The sequence below is a fragment of the Zootoca vivipara genome, chromosome Z1, assembly GCF_965207765.1.
Source record: "Zootoca vivipara chromosome Z1, rZooViv2.hap1.1, whole genome shotgun sequence".
Lineage (NCBI taxonomy): Eukaryota > Metazoa > Chordata > Lepidosauria > Squamata > Lacertidae > Zootoca > Zootoca vivipara.
Window position 1 is genome coordinate 16,578,593 of NC_142583.1, and position 16,252 is coordinate 16,594,844.

Below are 16,252 nucleotides of genomic sequence, written 5' to 3' on the forward strand. Positions count from 1 at the left end.
GCTGCCAATGGCTTTTAAAGCAAGCAATTAAGCTGAACAAAGAGGGGTCGCCTCTTCACTTGACACAACAGAGTAGCATTCCCATAACCCACCACTTAATTCTCGAGCACGGCAACTTCCTTGCACCCTTATACATGTTAACCCTCACAGCAAATCTTTTGAAACAGATATGCATTCAAATTGATGTCAAGAATGATAAACAACCATTTAAATACATAACTTTAGCTGGAAAGTACATGTTTTGATGAATGCATAGAGCTCCTGTAAGCTTTCCAACATCACCTCTTTATACCTGTTCAAAACAGAGGTTAAAAGCTGCTCATCTAAGTAATGCCTACCAACAGCAAAGTTTAAGCGACACAAATATAAGCAAAGCCTTCTATTTCCCCCTTATATTCTGTCTGGAATGACATCATCTAAAGCAATACTGACAGGACTGGAGACAGCTTGCTTGCCGCATCCAGTATTATTATTTTGATTATTTAATTTCCCTCCTTTATTTTATAAAATATTCCGGGCCCGTTTTAGCCGATGCCACAACGGCAAGTTTTTTGAAATATAAATATTTTTTAAAAAACCATCACCACCATAGGAGTAGCCTTCAAATCATCTTGTTTATATTCTTTGTAAGGATTCTATTCTCTCCCAGCTGAAGCATCCTTTTGCGATGCTCAGAGAGTTTAGCTCAAACGTTCAGCTCAGAATGCCCAAGATAATAAGTTTGGAACCGGAACCAGAAAGGATTTGGGATTAAATTTCATCTTCAAAATGACTCAGTACAGCAAGTTTGGCTGCGCTCCTGGCCCTCCAGATGTGGTTGACCTACACAGTGTCTGTATAATACCTGACCATTTGTAGTTGAGTTTGACAACATCTGGAGGGCTACAGATTACCCACCGCTGTGCTCCAGGTTCTGCCATGGGTAAGAAACAAAATTCCTGACTTGTGGAATTTAGCAACTATATTTTGTAGACGTTCATCACTTTGATTAAAAAACACACACACTATTCTTTGCTTGCATTATCCTTTTTGGCCCATTCCCTTCTAGACAAGGGCCACGTGGTCACAGGCCATAGGGAACTATGTGTCAAGTTGTCAGACATACAACCTTAAAGGCCTGCGACATGCGTGGGAGCTTAGGCCTAGTGAGGGATCTCAGCCCAGTAGCATTGGATAGATATTCTGAAGTAGCTGAAGTCTGTTTACATTTTTCAACTCCCAGCCATCACTTTTGTAAGCAAATGCACCTTTGGGATGGGGCGATTTGGAGCAGAAAAGAGGCAAGAGCAAGGGTGTTGAACTCTTTCTCTATTTTCTTCTGAGCTCCCAGTCACACACCTGGAAGCTACCCCCCCCAATTGGTGGCTTCCAAACATGTGCAGTTACTAGGACCTTGGAGGTCTATTATCAGGTTTAGGAGCTCTCCATGGTGCTGATACTTGTCTTTTTGTCTGTGCATCCAGAGCAGGGCAAGGTTCCTCGATCCAAACCCTGCTGTCCTTGCTTAACAGTTGAAGGATGAGCAAACAGCGACACCCAGGACCCTTAAAAGCCAGTGCCCTTAGAATAGGGGGAATGTTCTTACAGATTGAAACCAACAACTTGATCTTTGCCAGTGCAGTCATTGGAACACTTTTGTGACCAGCCAATCTCAGGATGTGGATTCCTACACTTTGCACCATTTTCAGTCATAACAGAGACACAAACAGCAATTCTAAATAAAGCACTTTACTACAGATCTACTACAGATCTAGCCATCTCCTCTCCAAACTACTGCTCTGTCAAATAATCATGGTAGTTATTTATGAGTAAAATGGCTGATTTGCTCTCCCTTTCAGCAGCGCATGCTGATGCTTGAGAAGTGTTAATACAGTACAGCAGATAAAACTTGATTTATTGATCCATTCCACTCTCAGACTCGATACGTTTAAGTACACTTCTCATCTTTTCTCCCAGACCCTTTTCACCTTATACAGTATTCTTCATATCCATTGAAAATGACACACTCCATTCTGTTATATATTCTTAAAGCCGTGGCTTTATCCCTGACTCTCTTCTCTCCCTTCAGTTCCCAGGCAATTGCCAAGTCATGTTGCTTTTCCATTTACAACACTGCAAAGCTACAGCACACTCTCTCCACCCTGTTGATGGAAACTCTGGTTCACCCTCTGTTCATCTGTCACCTTCATTACCACAATTTGTTCCTTTGCAGACTCCCATTGTCTCTTCTCGGTTCCTTCACCTCTGTGGAACCCTGTCACATCATTCATTCATCTTTCTCATCACCACAATCTGACCACATGGTGGGCCTCCTTAAATCCCCACTCTGGCCCTGTATTCTCTATATGCTCTGTATTCTTGCACATGCGTCCTGTGGCCCTCCAGCTCCTTCAGTCCTCAAGCTCCACCAACCCCAGCCATTTGAAGGTGTCCTGCTCCCCTTAATGCAGGGCTGGGAAACCTTAGGCCTATCTACAAAGAGTGTTTGAGGAACCTGAAATCCATTCTTCTGGGACGGAATACTATGTTTTGTTTTGATATCAGCGCTTTTCTGATGGCAGCAGCCATTGCTCCAATGCTGACCCTCACCTTGGAACTATTTGCATGCCTGATAACGTAGCTCATTTCACATTAAGAGGCAAGAGGCTGAATTGTTTCATTCATTCATTCATTCATTCATTCATTTAATTTGTACTTTGATGTTCCTCTCAAAGAGCCCAAAGAGGGCAGCAAACATAAAAATGTTAAAACAATACAATTTAAAATAAATATATATATTAACTGTTTTAATATCACTTGAAAACATTTAGAACACCTAAAAACATTTAGCAGGCATGGTCTCATGGGATAGAGAGAGGGAGAGGTCTGGGCAAAGGTGTCACTAGAAGAGAAGGTGTGGCTGGCATTCATCTTTCTCCTTGGCTATCGTTTAGTCGTTTAGTCGTGTCTGACTCTTCGTGACCCCATGGACCATAGCACGCCAGGCATTCCTGTCTTCCACAGCCTCCCGCAGTTTGGTCAAACTCATGTTCGTAGCTTCGAGAACACTGTCTTCTTGCAGTCCATGGGGCTCTCAAGAGTCTCCTCCAGCACCATAATTCAAAAGCATCAATTCTTTGGTGATCAGCCTTCTTTATGGTCCAGCTCTCACTTCCATACATCACTACTTGGAAAACCATAGCTTTAACTATACGAACCTTTGTCGGCAAGGTGATGTCTCTGCTTTTTAAGATGCTGTCTAGGTTTGTCATTGCTTTTCTCCCAAGAAGAGGCGTCTTTTAATTTCGTGACTGCTGTCACCGTCTGCAGTGATCATGGAGAAAGTAAAATCTGTCACTACCTCCATTTCTTCCCCTTCTACTTGCCAGGAGGTGATGGGACCACTATAGAGTCATCTAAATGACCACATTTCTCTATTCATTTGTCTCTCACTAGTATGTGACACACGTATACACACATACATGCACAAACTCAGACATTTTCCAACAGGTCGATCGCGATCTACTGGTCAATCCCTGGGAGGTTCTGGTATATTGTGACCGATCGCCAGTTCCTCCATCTGGCCCTGGCCACTCGCCCCGCCCTCTAGATCGCTATACCGAAAGACAGAGCTCTCATTGCGAGGCTTACTGTCTCATTAGTGTTCTCTTGGTGAGCAACTTTTAAAAATTCTTCATTCTCCCAGATCCCTGATTTTGTTCCCTAAAGAGAGCTCAACAGTGTTGACCTCACCCCCCAAAAACGTGACGTTCCTTCCTCAAAAAAGCTCAACAACTTTGACCTGAACCCCCCAAGAAACAGGATGTTCCTTCCTCAAAAAAGCTCAACAACTTTGACCTGAACCTCCCAAAAAGGGGTAGATCACCGCCAGTTTTAATTGTGTGAGTAAATCGCAGTCTCTTGGAAGTTGGCTGTCCCTGCATTAAAATATTCACAGGCAGGTTGCTGCCATATGTCCTCTTTTTCCAGGACGCGTCCTCTTTTTCATGGGCATGTAAAATGAGAGCCATGATAGCGATCCATAGTTAAAAGTAGATGTTGGCAAGTGTGTCCTATATTTTGCTCTTCGAAATTTGCCTATTGAGAAAATAGCGCCCACCATTTTAACACACCTGTCATTTCCACACTGTGTACTTTAAGACTATGCACACTTGCCCAGGAGTAAGCCCCAGTCAACTCAGATATGCCTAGGATTGCGCTGATAGTTTTACTGCCTGTATCCTGGGCTCTCTCCTTTCCCCGCTGCCAGCTGCCATCTCAGCAGGAGTTAGCATCTTTATCCATCTATTGTAGTCATTTAATTAGCTGGTATCTTGCTACTTCTTGTTTGAAGTTTGCAGTTATAGTGCTTTTTTCCCATTCATCCAGCCAGAAAGCTTAAATAGGTCAAGTTCTAAACTACTAGATAAGTTTCATTCTTGACTGACTCATTAATGCTTCTTTCTTCCCGGGAAGAAAGAATGCTTCTTCAGCCTCTCTTCCAACAAAATAAATAAATAAATAAATAAATGCAAATCTTATTTTAGGTCCCAGTTTTGGTACGGTAGAATATTTAAGGGTTCCTCTCTCAAAGGCAAGCTGTCTTTCAGATTTATAACCACAGTAACCGAGGAGCCTGTTTATTAAATCTTGCTTGACAGCTGTTTCCTTACTAAGATATTTTGCAATTGAAATCAGGCTGAACAGCACTGAACTGGTTAACATTGTGGGTGGGAATATGTATGACCTAGGTGGGCAATCATTACAAATGCCTCTTCCTTTGAACCTCTCATTGCTTAAAAAACAAAAGATCAAGCAAGCCAACAAGGCTGCCTGAAGTACATTTATAAAATTAATGGATTTGCCGTCTTATGTATAAAATCCAGCATGATGAAACCTATGGTGCAAATAATTCAAGACAATTCCAGTATAGTCTTCCTCTAGAAATAAGGCATGCACCAACAAGGGAAATTCAAGTGAAGGCTGAAAACATCTCTGTTCAGAGGTTTTTTGACCTCTTGGTTGTTATTCACTGATAACAGAGAGCCAGTGTGGTGTAGTGGTTAAGAGTGGTAGACTTGTAATCTGGGGAACCGGGTTCGCGTCTCCGCTCCTCCACATGCAGCTGCTGGGTGACCTTGGGCTAGTCACACTTCTCTGAAGTCTCTCAGCCCCACCCACCTCACAGGATGTCTGTTGTAGGGGAGGAGGGAAAAGGAGATTGTTAGCCGCTTTGAGACTCCTTCGGGTAGTGATAAAGCGGGATATCAAATCCAAACTCTTCCTCTTATTGTATTTGATTATTTTAATTGTGTTGTGATGTCTATATCATATTTTAAAACGGCATGCTTCTCAGTACAGTATCAGTTTCTGGGAACCACAGAGGGACTGCTCTTGAATCTGGTTGGCCATTTGAGAACAGGATGCTGACCTAGATGGGCCACTGGCCTGATCCTTCCCATGTAAATTCAGTGTATGTCCTATGCAACAACTGTGGCCAGAATTCTTTTAGCCCCAAAATGGATATCTGAAAGATCATTGTAAGCAATTAACATCACAATCAGGGTTGTCTGAAGACATGTAATGAGAATTTTTCTGTCCTATATTTATTAAATTTTTAAAGATATTCTGTAGTGAGTGTAATTATAAATGTATAAATTGCAATGATATAAAGGTTAATTTTTTTATAATAAATCTTTATTGTGATATAAAGGTTAATTATGAAAGCCATGAGGCGGGAGGGAAGGTAGTCGATAGGCTCTAAGGCAGTATAGTGGATAAAGATGATGTGAATGTATAATATTAAAGGGAAAATAAATCAAAATTATATTTTTAAAAATTCAGTGTATGTCCAACAACATATCCAACACTCTACTGTGGCAATCTATGCCCCATAGTGGCGTGTCTTCTCACAGAAGAACATTGACAAGGTTCTAAGTAACTCCAGCATTCTCCAAAACACAGTTTGAAAAACATTGATCTAGCAAATTAGACTTCCGTTGCCTTTTTCTACTTCCAGGTTCTGTCCGCTTCTATTGCTCAGCAGGCATCACTATCCCAGCAAATAGGTCTAATTTTAGAGTGCCTTGAAAGCAGCCAATTCAGGTTAAAAATAACTCTTTGTATCATTTAAATAGTGGATCTCTCACATAAGGGGGCTCATGTGAGAGGGAAAGAGAAGGGAGGCATTATGTGTGAAACTAATCGAGAATAAAAAAAAACCCACTGAATTGACACTTCAGGGAATAGGGCCATAGTCTATGCCTCTCTCAGAGTTAGGCCATCAAGGAGACAAGATGACAGTCAAGTCCTCTGATTCTCTCTTCCATCTGGGAACCTCTCGACTGGAAGCTTGCAGACATGGGCACAATCTAGGGCACAGTCAAGTGTCAAGATACTCAGACCCCTCCCATTTGTTCCTAAGCTTACCAAAACCAGTTTCTCTGGAAATTGCTTCAAATGTTTTACTGAAACAGGAACTACCAATTTACCCTTCAGATTATTTTGCTTCAATTGTGGCAAATTTTTGTAATTTTTTTTGTCCGTTAGCATGTCATATCATCTACACCTACCTTTTTGCAGTTGACAGAATATCGACCCTTTGCTGCTTTGATACCCTTACATTATTTATTCATTATTATTAATCTAGGTTTTCAAGATAGCCTACAAAAGAGAACCATAAAACAAATATAAAACAGATCAAAAGCTTCAGAAACAAAAGCAGTTATCATAGCAACAGTAAAAATAAAAAAGCAATACAGTCATACCTCTGTTTAAGTACGCTTCCGTTTGAGTACTTTCAGTTTAAGTACTCTGCGGACCCGTCTGGATCGGATTAATCTACTTTCCATTACTTTCAATGGGAAAGTTCGCTTCAGGTTAAGTACGCTTCAGTTTAAGTACAAACTTCTGGAACCAATTGTGTACTTAAACCGAGGTATCACTGTATATATAAAATCAGTTTAAATCCTGGGCAATCTTTTTTTAAAACAACAACAACACATGGATCTCCAGGCAACCCTGGTGGCATATAAATGATAGTAATTATTATTAAGAAAGCCTACAGAGTGGCAGGGATATTTAGAAAAGGACCTCTGGTGCCAGACTTAACAGGTAGGTACCTTTTTTATAATAAAAAAAGAGGGGGGGGAGGTAACATTTTCAAATAATATATCCCCTCCACAGACACCTCTGTGGTGATGATGGCATTAAAATATCCTGCCCTTCTTCAATAAAAGAGAAAAAGGGAGACCAGAGTGTATCAAAGGTATATTTATTTGCAGATGCCTTTGATTAGTCGCCAATGGTATGTGAGGTGTTCTGATGGAGCAATACTCCAGATATTATTAACCCAAGCCTCTATTGGTATATTAGAGGTTTCCTCCATCATTGGGCAATAACTAGTCTAGCTGCTGTGAACAGGAAGGAAATAAATTTGGAGTTGCAAGGCGTGTGGGATTCCAATGCTACCGAAAGATCATTTTAAAGGAAATTTCCTGGAGGCGAGCCGAAATTGTTTTTTGAGATAGATTATGCCATATAGATTCCAATGCTTTTTCACTTATGCTTTGATACCCAATGAAAGAGTTTTTGCTAACATGAACTAATTAGTTCTTAGTTAACTCTGGTACGCACATGCACATATATCATTTCATTTCTATGCATTTGATGACTAGCAAGTGAATGTAATTGAACTGAGCAGTGTGTCTAAGAGAGGACATTAAATAATATCTGTCTGTGGTGTGCTAACTGTGATTGCCCATTCTCACCTGCAAATTATTAAGTGGTGACCATGTGTGCACGAACCAGACACCAGCTTCATTTATTTTTGTGGGACACACTGGTTGGATACATTTTTAAAAATTTCTTACAGGCATTGACTATAGAGATTTGGTTGGCAGAAGCAGAACCACGATCAGGAAATGCAAAGTGTAGGGAGGGAGTATATCTTGTTTAATAAAGGTTGCATCCACAAAAAATGTGTAAACATTCTCTGTGAATACCTATTATTTGATTTTGTTTTTCTGGTATGCAACATAGGCTATTGCATCTATCCATCCATCCATCCATCTATCTATCTATCTATCTATCTATCTATCTATCTATCTATCTATCTATCTATCTATCTACCTGTCTATCATCTATCATCATTATCTATCTATCATCATTATCTATCTATCATCTATCTATCTATCATCTATCTATCTTCTGTCTGTCTATTTATCTCTCTCTCATCTACACACACACACACACACACACACACACACTTTCTAGTTTGCCTCCCGTTTCAGAATGATAGGGGTACACCTTTTCTGCCTGATTTACACAGCAAAGAACGGAGAAATAATGCCTCACAGTTGAAGCAAAACAGTGATTAGTGTTGTTGAAGTTATTCCTGTCAGAGGCGATGCTTTGTCAAATGTCCCCTGTTTTATAATGCTCATTATGTCCTCTAGTGGCGGGAGAAGCACAGAACGACTGAAGCAGATTGAATATTGAAAGTCAGTAAACAAACAAACAAACGGAATTTGGGTTGGACATTGTGATACTATCATGGTGACTAGAGTGGAGCGAGGTTGCGGCTGCACAGTCAAGAGTGCCAGATTGACCCACCAAATTGACCCACCAGTGTGTTCACGCAGCCTGAGTCTCATCATTACACTGCCCCAATCCAGTCGCACCCAGCGTGAATGTGTTGGGAAGGCAGCTTGGCAGCTTTGTCCCACCACAATGACTGCTACAGATGCCTATAGTCTTCCTTATCTCTTTTGCTACCTTTCCAGCATTCTCAATTATTCCATTCCATTCTTTTACCCTTTATTTAGGGTCACACCAGGTATGGCAATAAGCATTTTCTTTGAATCATGCTTATTAGACCGTGGTGGAATCTACACACATATAAAAAAACGCTGTGAAAATGCTTTTCTTAAAAAAAAAAGTTTTGAAAAATACATTTGATTTTGCATAGCTCACTGTTGCCATCTAGTGTCTCATATCGCACTTTCTTGTTGTTGTTTAGTTGTTTAGTCATGTCCTCGTGACCCCATGGACCAGAACATGGCAGGCACTCCTATTGCACTTTACAACACATTTAAAATGTTTTACTATTTTACTATGTTTTACTATTTGCAGCTGTGTAGATGAGTCCCATGTCTCCCCCTCCCTTCGAAGCAGTCTTGCACTGAACTGAAACTGTGGCACAGGTGGGAAGGGGGATTTAATCCTTTCTCCCATGCTGTTCTCTGCTAAAATTCTCCCTGAAGCAAGCTATGTTCACCAATTTCCCATACCCTCCAACATTTCTCCAATGAAAATCGAGATGTCCCATTCCATTATTATTATTATTATTATTATTATTATTATTATTATTAATACCCTGCCCATCTGTCTGGGTTGTCCCAGCCACACTGGGCAGCTTCCAACATATAGAAAAACACAATAAAACATAAAACGTTAATATAACTTCCCTATACAGGGCTGCCTTTAGATGTCTTTTAAAGGTTGTATAGTTACTTATTTCCTTGACTCAGGAGTCGCTTAACTCCATCTCCTCCAACATTTTCCCAATGAAAATAGGGACGTCTTACCATACCCTCCAACATTTCTCTGATGGAAATATGGAAGTCCTAAGGCAGGCATCCCCAAACTGCAGCCCTCCAGATGTTTTGGCCTACAACTCCCATGATCCCTAGCTAAGAGGACCAGTGGTCAGGGATGATGGGAATTGTAGTCTAAAACATCTGGAGGGCCGAAGTTTGGAGATGCCTGTCCTAAGGCAAAGCAGGACATTCCAGGATCAAATAAAAAGACCAGGACAGCTTCTGTAAATCCAGGACTGTCCCTAGAAAATAGAAACATATATCTTCTCACATGTTACCATAATACATCCTTTTATCTACTATATTGTTTCAGCAGTGAGAAAGCTCCCAATAAAATATTTGTTTTGTATAAGTAACAGAGGAAGACTGACATGTTTCAAATGGTTCTCTTTCCTATATCTTAAACTGTACAAATTCTGTAAGCTTGGACATTATAGTGACATACCATATTTTTTTAAAACACATTTTCATCAGTGGGCATCATGTGGTATCAATTAACATTTCCCCCTATTCTTAAGTTTCTAGCTAAAATAGAATGTTTTAGTCACGGTTCAGTTTTCAAAGAACCTGTAAGAATTTAACATTTTAAAAATATATAAAATATATTAAGTAGTGGAGAAAATTCCCTGCCAGCCCTCATGAATTCTCCACCAGTGAACTCAAATTTCCGCACCAGTAAAGTGTCGTTTCCGGTTAACTCGGTTTCCTTCTTGAGTATGAGGACATGGGTCCTTTTGCTTCTCTGCCCATCTGTCACATCCTGTGCCCTTCTCAGTAAACTCAACTGCCCCACAATGCCCTTTTCACACTTCCCTCTCCATAATATACCGTTTACAGCGCCACACAGACAGGGGATACAGCAAATGGCAAGAATGCCTGTTGAAAACAACGAGTCCTTATCTGAAGGCCCATTAGAAATCATGAGAGCTGTGAATGTCAATTGAGATGGCATGGCTCGATTGAAATAAATGTAAGCATGAAATTTGATGTGATTTTTTAACAGCCCAGTTGAATAACTTGCTGTCTTAGAATAGGAACTGGACAGAAAAGAATCTGGAAGAATTCCTCATACCAGTGGAGTGCGGTGATTTGTTTTTCTTTTTTGTAGGGGAACAGTAAGGCCAGAGATGCCAGCTTGCAAGGGTAATTGGGGGTGGGGGGCAACATCATGATGTCACGCATGTGAGCACCTCACCTTCCTTACTAAGGTGGGCAGAAGCTTCCCTCTGATAGGATGCTGGAACCCTCCTGCCTCTTTCCCCAAACCGGATGGGCTTTGGGGAGGTGCCAGAAGGGCTCCTGGACCCTGTCGGAGCATCGCGCCTCCCTCCTAAGACGGGCAGAAGCATCCTGGCTATGGGAAGGAGGCACCTGACTTTACTGCTTCAAAACTCTAATTTACCAGGAATATTTAGGGGACCAGCCTGGTCCCCCTAGTCCAGTGACCACACACCACTGCCTCATACCTAGACTTCTGCATTGTTCCTGATATTAGAGAGGCTCAGGGAAGAACCTAACCTTGCTAAATACATGTAGATCCTGATAATGGGATCAATATTTGCAAACTGCTGTGGAGTTAAAAATACCAGCAGTATATCCTCTTATAATTTGACACAAGTGACAATGATAGATAATATATATATGCCCCATTAAAAGCTAACAAACATAGAATGCCAGGGTGTGGGTGGGTGGCTGGGGGGAGATGTGAGCTCTGGATCAGGGGACCCTGCTTCAAAAAGAAGAAGATCTGGCCACTCAGAAGCATATGATCAAAAGCATGCTTAACATTACACCTGCTTTACCCTAAGGCTGTACGCACACCCCTGTTTACTCTGCCTCCGGCACACTCCTGCTGCTAGTTTGTGAAGCAGCGTGCACACCAAGTTAGCTGCAAGACACATATTTCCTGTAGCTCCTTGAGAAATACTGCCTCTTCATGCCTTTCCCATCAAGCCAGCTTCGATCTGATATGAAAATGAAAGCAACACAAAGACATCCACACCTTGTCTCCACCCAGTGGTTTGGACAGATTGCGGGCGAATTGCAAACACATCAAACTACTGCTGTGTGCAGCAATGTGGAAATGTTATTTGAAATGCCATGGGGTGGTGGTGGTGGAGGGCCTTGCTAACGCGTACACAGCTTCTGCCTGAGGTGTGTAGCCTTGGCGGCATGCAAATAGGTCAGTGATGAGGGTGGGGATTGGTAGAATGGCTCCTGATGTCACAATGGCACTAGTGTCATCCTTAAGGATGGGGGGAAAGTGATATTTCCCTATTCCTAAGAGGAAGAGGGTTTTTTTGTGGGGGCGGAGTCTCTTCCTAGTGAAAGTTGGAAGGTCCTCCAAGCACAGCCTCACACCTTTCTCAGGGTCTCTCTCTCAGCCGCACCAAAAAAGTGACTCAAAAGCAGGAGATGGACAGAGAGGGTGGCTGGTGTGTGCAACATTTTCACGGAACATTTTCACTCCTAGTATGAAGACTTAACTTGGTAGCACAAGAAGTCATAGAAGTCAGCTTTTTATAGCTAGACCAAACAACGTATTGCCCATAATTTTGTATTTAGTGGAGACAAGGTCATATGTACGAGATAAAACCCTATGGCAGGAAACAGGCACTACAGACTGTGATTCAATTTACAGTAAATAAACTCAAATCAAGGCAACAGTTCCATCAGGTAATCATCTTTGTAGCCTTCTGGGTCAGTTTTCCTAATAATGGTTTTCACAGACAGGCAGACACCTCATTTCTCTTAATTTCTACCTTCTTGTCAGTCCTTTTCCAGTAGTGGATATTTGTTTTCTGCAGTGGGGCTGATAAAACAGCAGTAACTTTTCCTCAAAAGCCAGTCCATGCTCCTTTTTGTTTTGTATGGAATGCCTCTGAACAAGGTACCCAGGAATTTTTGAATTATTACTAAGGATGCAATCCAAAGCATTCTTGCTCAGAAGTGAATCCCGTTGAAATCAGTGGAATGTACTTTGGAGAAAACTAGAATCAGGTAGTAAAATATATATTATTATTTGAGAGCAAAAAGGAACCCGGAACTGTGCAAAAGCACCACTAAAATAAGCAGGATTTGACTTCAGAGCTATCTTATAGAACTTTAAATTTGAATAATTGTCCAATTTAAACCAGTGTGTCATTTTAAATGTTCAACCATATCTTAACCATTATCTGTTGCATTTGCAAGCAGTGTTGCGTTCGGTTTCTGTTGATATTTTGCAAGCTAAAGTGTTTTATGTAGTAGCCGTTGCTAGCCTTATCCTTAGTGAATCTGTCTAATTGTGTTTTAAAGCCATCTAAGTTGGCGGCCATCACTATATCCTGCAGGATCAAATGCTGTTGTTTAGCTAGGCATGGTGTGAAGAAGTCCTTCCTTTTGCTTGCCCTGAATCTTTCTGGAGAAGAAGAACAGAGGATGGCAATCTTGCTGCTTCAGGCTCACCCTCTCCACTCCCCACGGCTTCCAAAGTCGCCCCACATATTCTTGCTGAGATGCAGCAGGCCAAGAAATATCAAATAAGTTTCATATTTGTTTGCAGCTACCAAGGAATGACTTAGTGACAGCAAGGGTTGTCATTTCAGGAAATTCAGAACTGTATAGACCACCCCCATGGGGGGTAATTAAAGGGGCTGGGTTCTTTTCCAGTCCCACTCCTCCTCCTCCACCACCATGCACTGAATCATTCAGAAGCCTTATCTTTTGAGGGGGATCCTGACACGGCTGACACATGATGACAAAGTAATGCGAGCTGAAAATAGGCCCTTCTAAATCGGTACGCAGCGTTCAGGAACAAATATGAATAGCAGGACTATTTTGGGAGCAGAAATATTCTGAAGCAATTACCTAAGAAATATAATGATGAGCGAAGAAGCCCAGGGATGATGACAGATGTCAACCAACTAATGCTCTGCCTTATTTTAGCGATTGTGCCGCAAAAATGAGATGCAGGTGTGGCCGCGTGGAGGTAAAACAAAAGGCTGCAAAAGAGGCACAGCTGGAACATTCTTAAAGAGAGCCAAACCAAACTAAGATGGAGAAGCAAAAGAGAGACGGGAAGTAAGAAAGTTGGAAGATAGGCAGGGGCCAGTAGAATCACAGACCCTCCAAGTGTCCCTATTTTCCAGGGACAGTTCCGGATTTACAGAATCCGTCCCAGTTTCTGGTTTGATCCCGGAATGTCCCGCTTTCCCTTAGGACGTCCCCATTTCCATTGGAAAAATGTTGGAGGGTATGGAGTTATGCAGCCCCCGAGCAAAGGAGACAAGTAACTATACTAGGGTGACCATACGTCCGGGATTTCCCGGACATGTCCGGGTTTTTTTTGGGGGGGGGGGTCAGCACCCACATCTGGGTGGATTTTTGCATTTTGGAATAAATGTCTGGGTCTGGGTGTGTGTGTGTTATTTTTTCGTTTATGGTTTTTTTAATTCACATGCTCAGAAGCATAGCTGTCAAGTTCTCCCTTTTTAAACGGGAAATTCCCTTATGCTGAATAGGCTTCCTCGCGAGAAAAGGGAAAACTTGACAGCTATGCTCAGAAGGCGCTATGCTTCGAGTGACCTGAAGCAGCCTTCCTGCAGCTGTGCTAGGCCCTGCACTGCTCCCGGTGTCTGCCAAACCTGGCACGGCTTTCCTGGGGCTGTGCTAGGCCCTGTCACAAAGCCTTGAGCGACATCCCCGGGGCCGCTCAGCCTCCCATTGTGAGCAGGAGGCTGAAGACAGCAAAGGTAAGAGACGGGAGGGAAGAAGCGGGCAGCAAAAGGGCAAGGAAGGGTTTAGCGGCAGGGAGGGGGCAAGTGAGGGAAATGAGGGGTGGTGTGTGTGTGTGTGTCGATGGTGTGCGGGGGGGGGGGTCCAGGTTTTTGATCCCCAGAATATGGCAACCCTAAACTATACAACCTTTCGAAGACACCTGAAGGCAGCCCTGTATGTTTAGTGTTGTTTAATGTATTATTATGTTTTTATATATGTTGGAAGCCACCCAGAGTGGTTCTGGCAACCCAGTCAGATGGGTGGGGTATGAATAGTAAAATTGTTATTGTTAAACAGGACGTCCCTATTTTCATCAGAGAAATGTTAGAGGGTATGCAAGTGTCCACACACACACACACACACATCCACAGCAGGATGAGCAATCACTTCTGCAAGTGGGGGCTGTGAGGGAGGGGGCTCCTCCCACAACCTGCCTGGTAGGACTCTGCAAAGGAGTCGTGTTCCATTTCAGTGCTTGTGATTGTGGGGTGTGATACGTTAGTAGCAGTCAAGTAGAAAATTCCTTGTTTTCCACAAATCACCTGTGTGCTGGAGATGTAGTGGAGAAAAGATATCCTTTATGCACATGTGGTGGAGTTGCCCCACCATTTGTAATTATTGGAATATGATTTATGAAGAACTCAAAAAACTACTAAAACATACATTTCAGAAAAACCCCCAGAAATATTCTTATTAAACATAATACCAGAAGATATTAAAACAACAAAAATAACATTGTTAATGTATGGATTAGTAGCAGCAAGAGTCCTAGTGGCTAGAAATTGGAAATCTAAAAATTTACCCAGCATAACAGATTGGCAAACTCTGATGTTAGAATATTTACAGTTGGCAAAAACAACAGCAAGGATAAGAGGACAAACGAGACAAAAAGCACAGGAGGAATGGAAGATGTTCAAAGAATATTTATTGAAAAATAGAATATCTGAAACCATAATAGCAGACTTAGGCTGAACCTATTGTAAATAGTAAGAAATGAAACAATAAGTAGATACAGTATTCACAAATGTGCGATAAAATAAGAGTAACATAAATTACAGAGAGAATAATTGGAAGAGCTGTTTTTAAGGTCTTTTTTGTTGTTGTTTATACTTTCTTTTCTTTTCTTCGTTTTCTGATTTTCTTTTTTTTCTGCTTGGTAATTTCTGTGTGAGTTTTTGTATTTTTTGTATGCATTTTTCCTTTTTTATATTAAGTGTGTATTTTAAACTATTAAAACAATAAAGAATTTAAACGAATAAAAGAAAAGAAAAGAACATTCCTTATTTTCCTAGAGTGGATATGCGGGGAATGTTTGGTCCAGTCAGTCAAAAACTTCTTGTTTCCTCCTGGCTGGGACATACTTCCTTTGCATGTGACTAGAGGTGGGCGTGACCTTACCTGTCTAGGTAACAAAAGGGACAAGGCACACAGCACTCTCCCTTTTTTACTTCCTCCGTCGTTGGAGCAGCTTTTCTCTAGAGATGCTCTGTGGGCTTCCAGCCAACAGAGGACACTGGGATTATCCCCATGTGGGATAGCTCCACATGTATATACTTTGTAACTAAGTCTGCCTTCAGGGATCCATCTGTGAACTGAATGTGAGTAAACTACTTTTATATACTTTACACAAGATTGTGGCATGTTTATTATTTTAAGAGGGATACCAGGAACCTGATAGTGAGAGGCTTACACAAGCCTGCTACCCGCTACCCGCTGTGCATTTAAAAGGGAAATGTGAAACTCTGCTAAGTAAAGGAACTTGCTCAGTTTTGGGTGAGATCTCGCCCAAAGTCATGTGAGAGCTTGTGTGCTCTTGTACAATTTCTGGGGAGATCTGAATCCCCTGAGCCCTTTTTAAAAAACAACAGAGGAGTAACCTGCATGGCTAGCATTTCTAGCTGCCTAGGGAGGGCAAT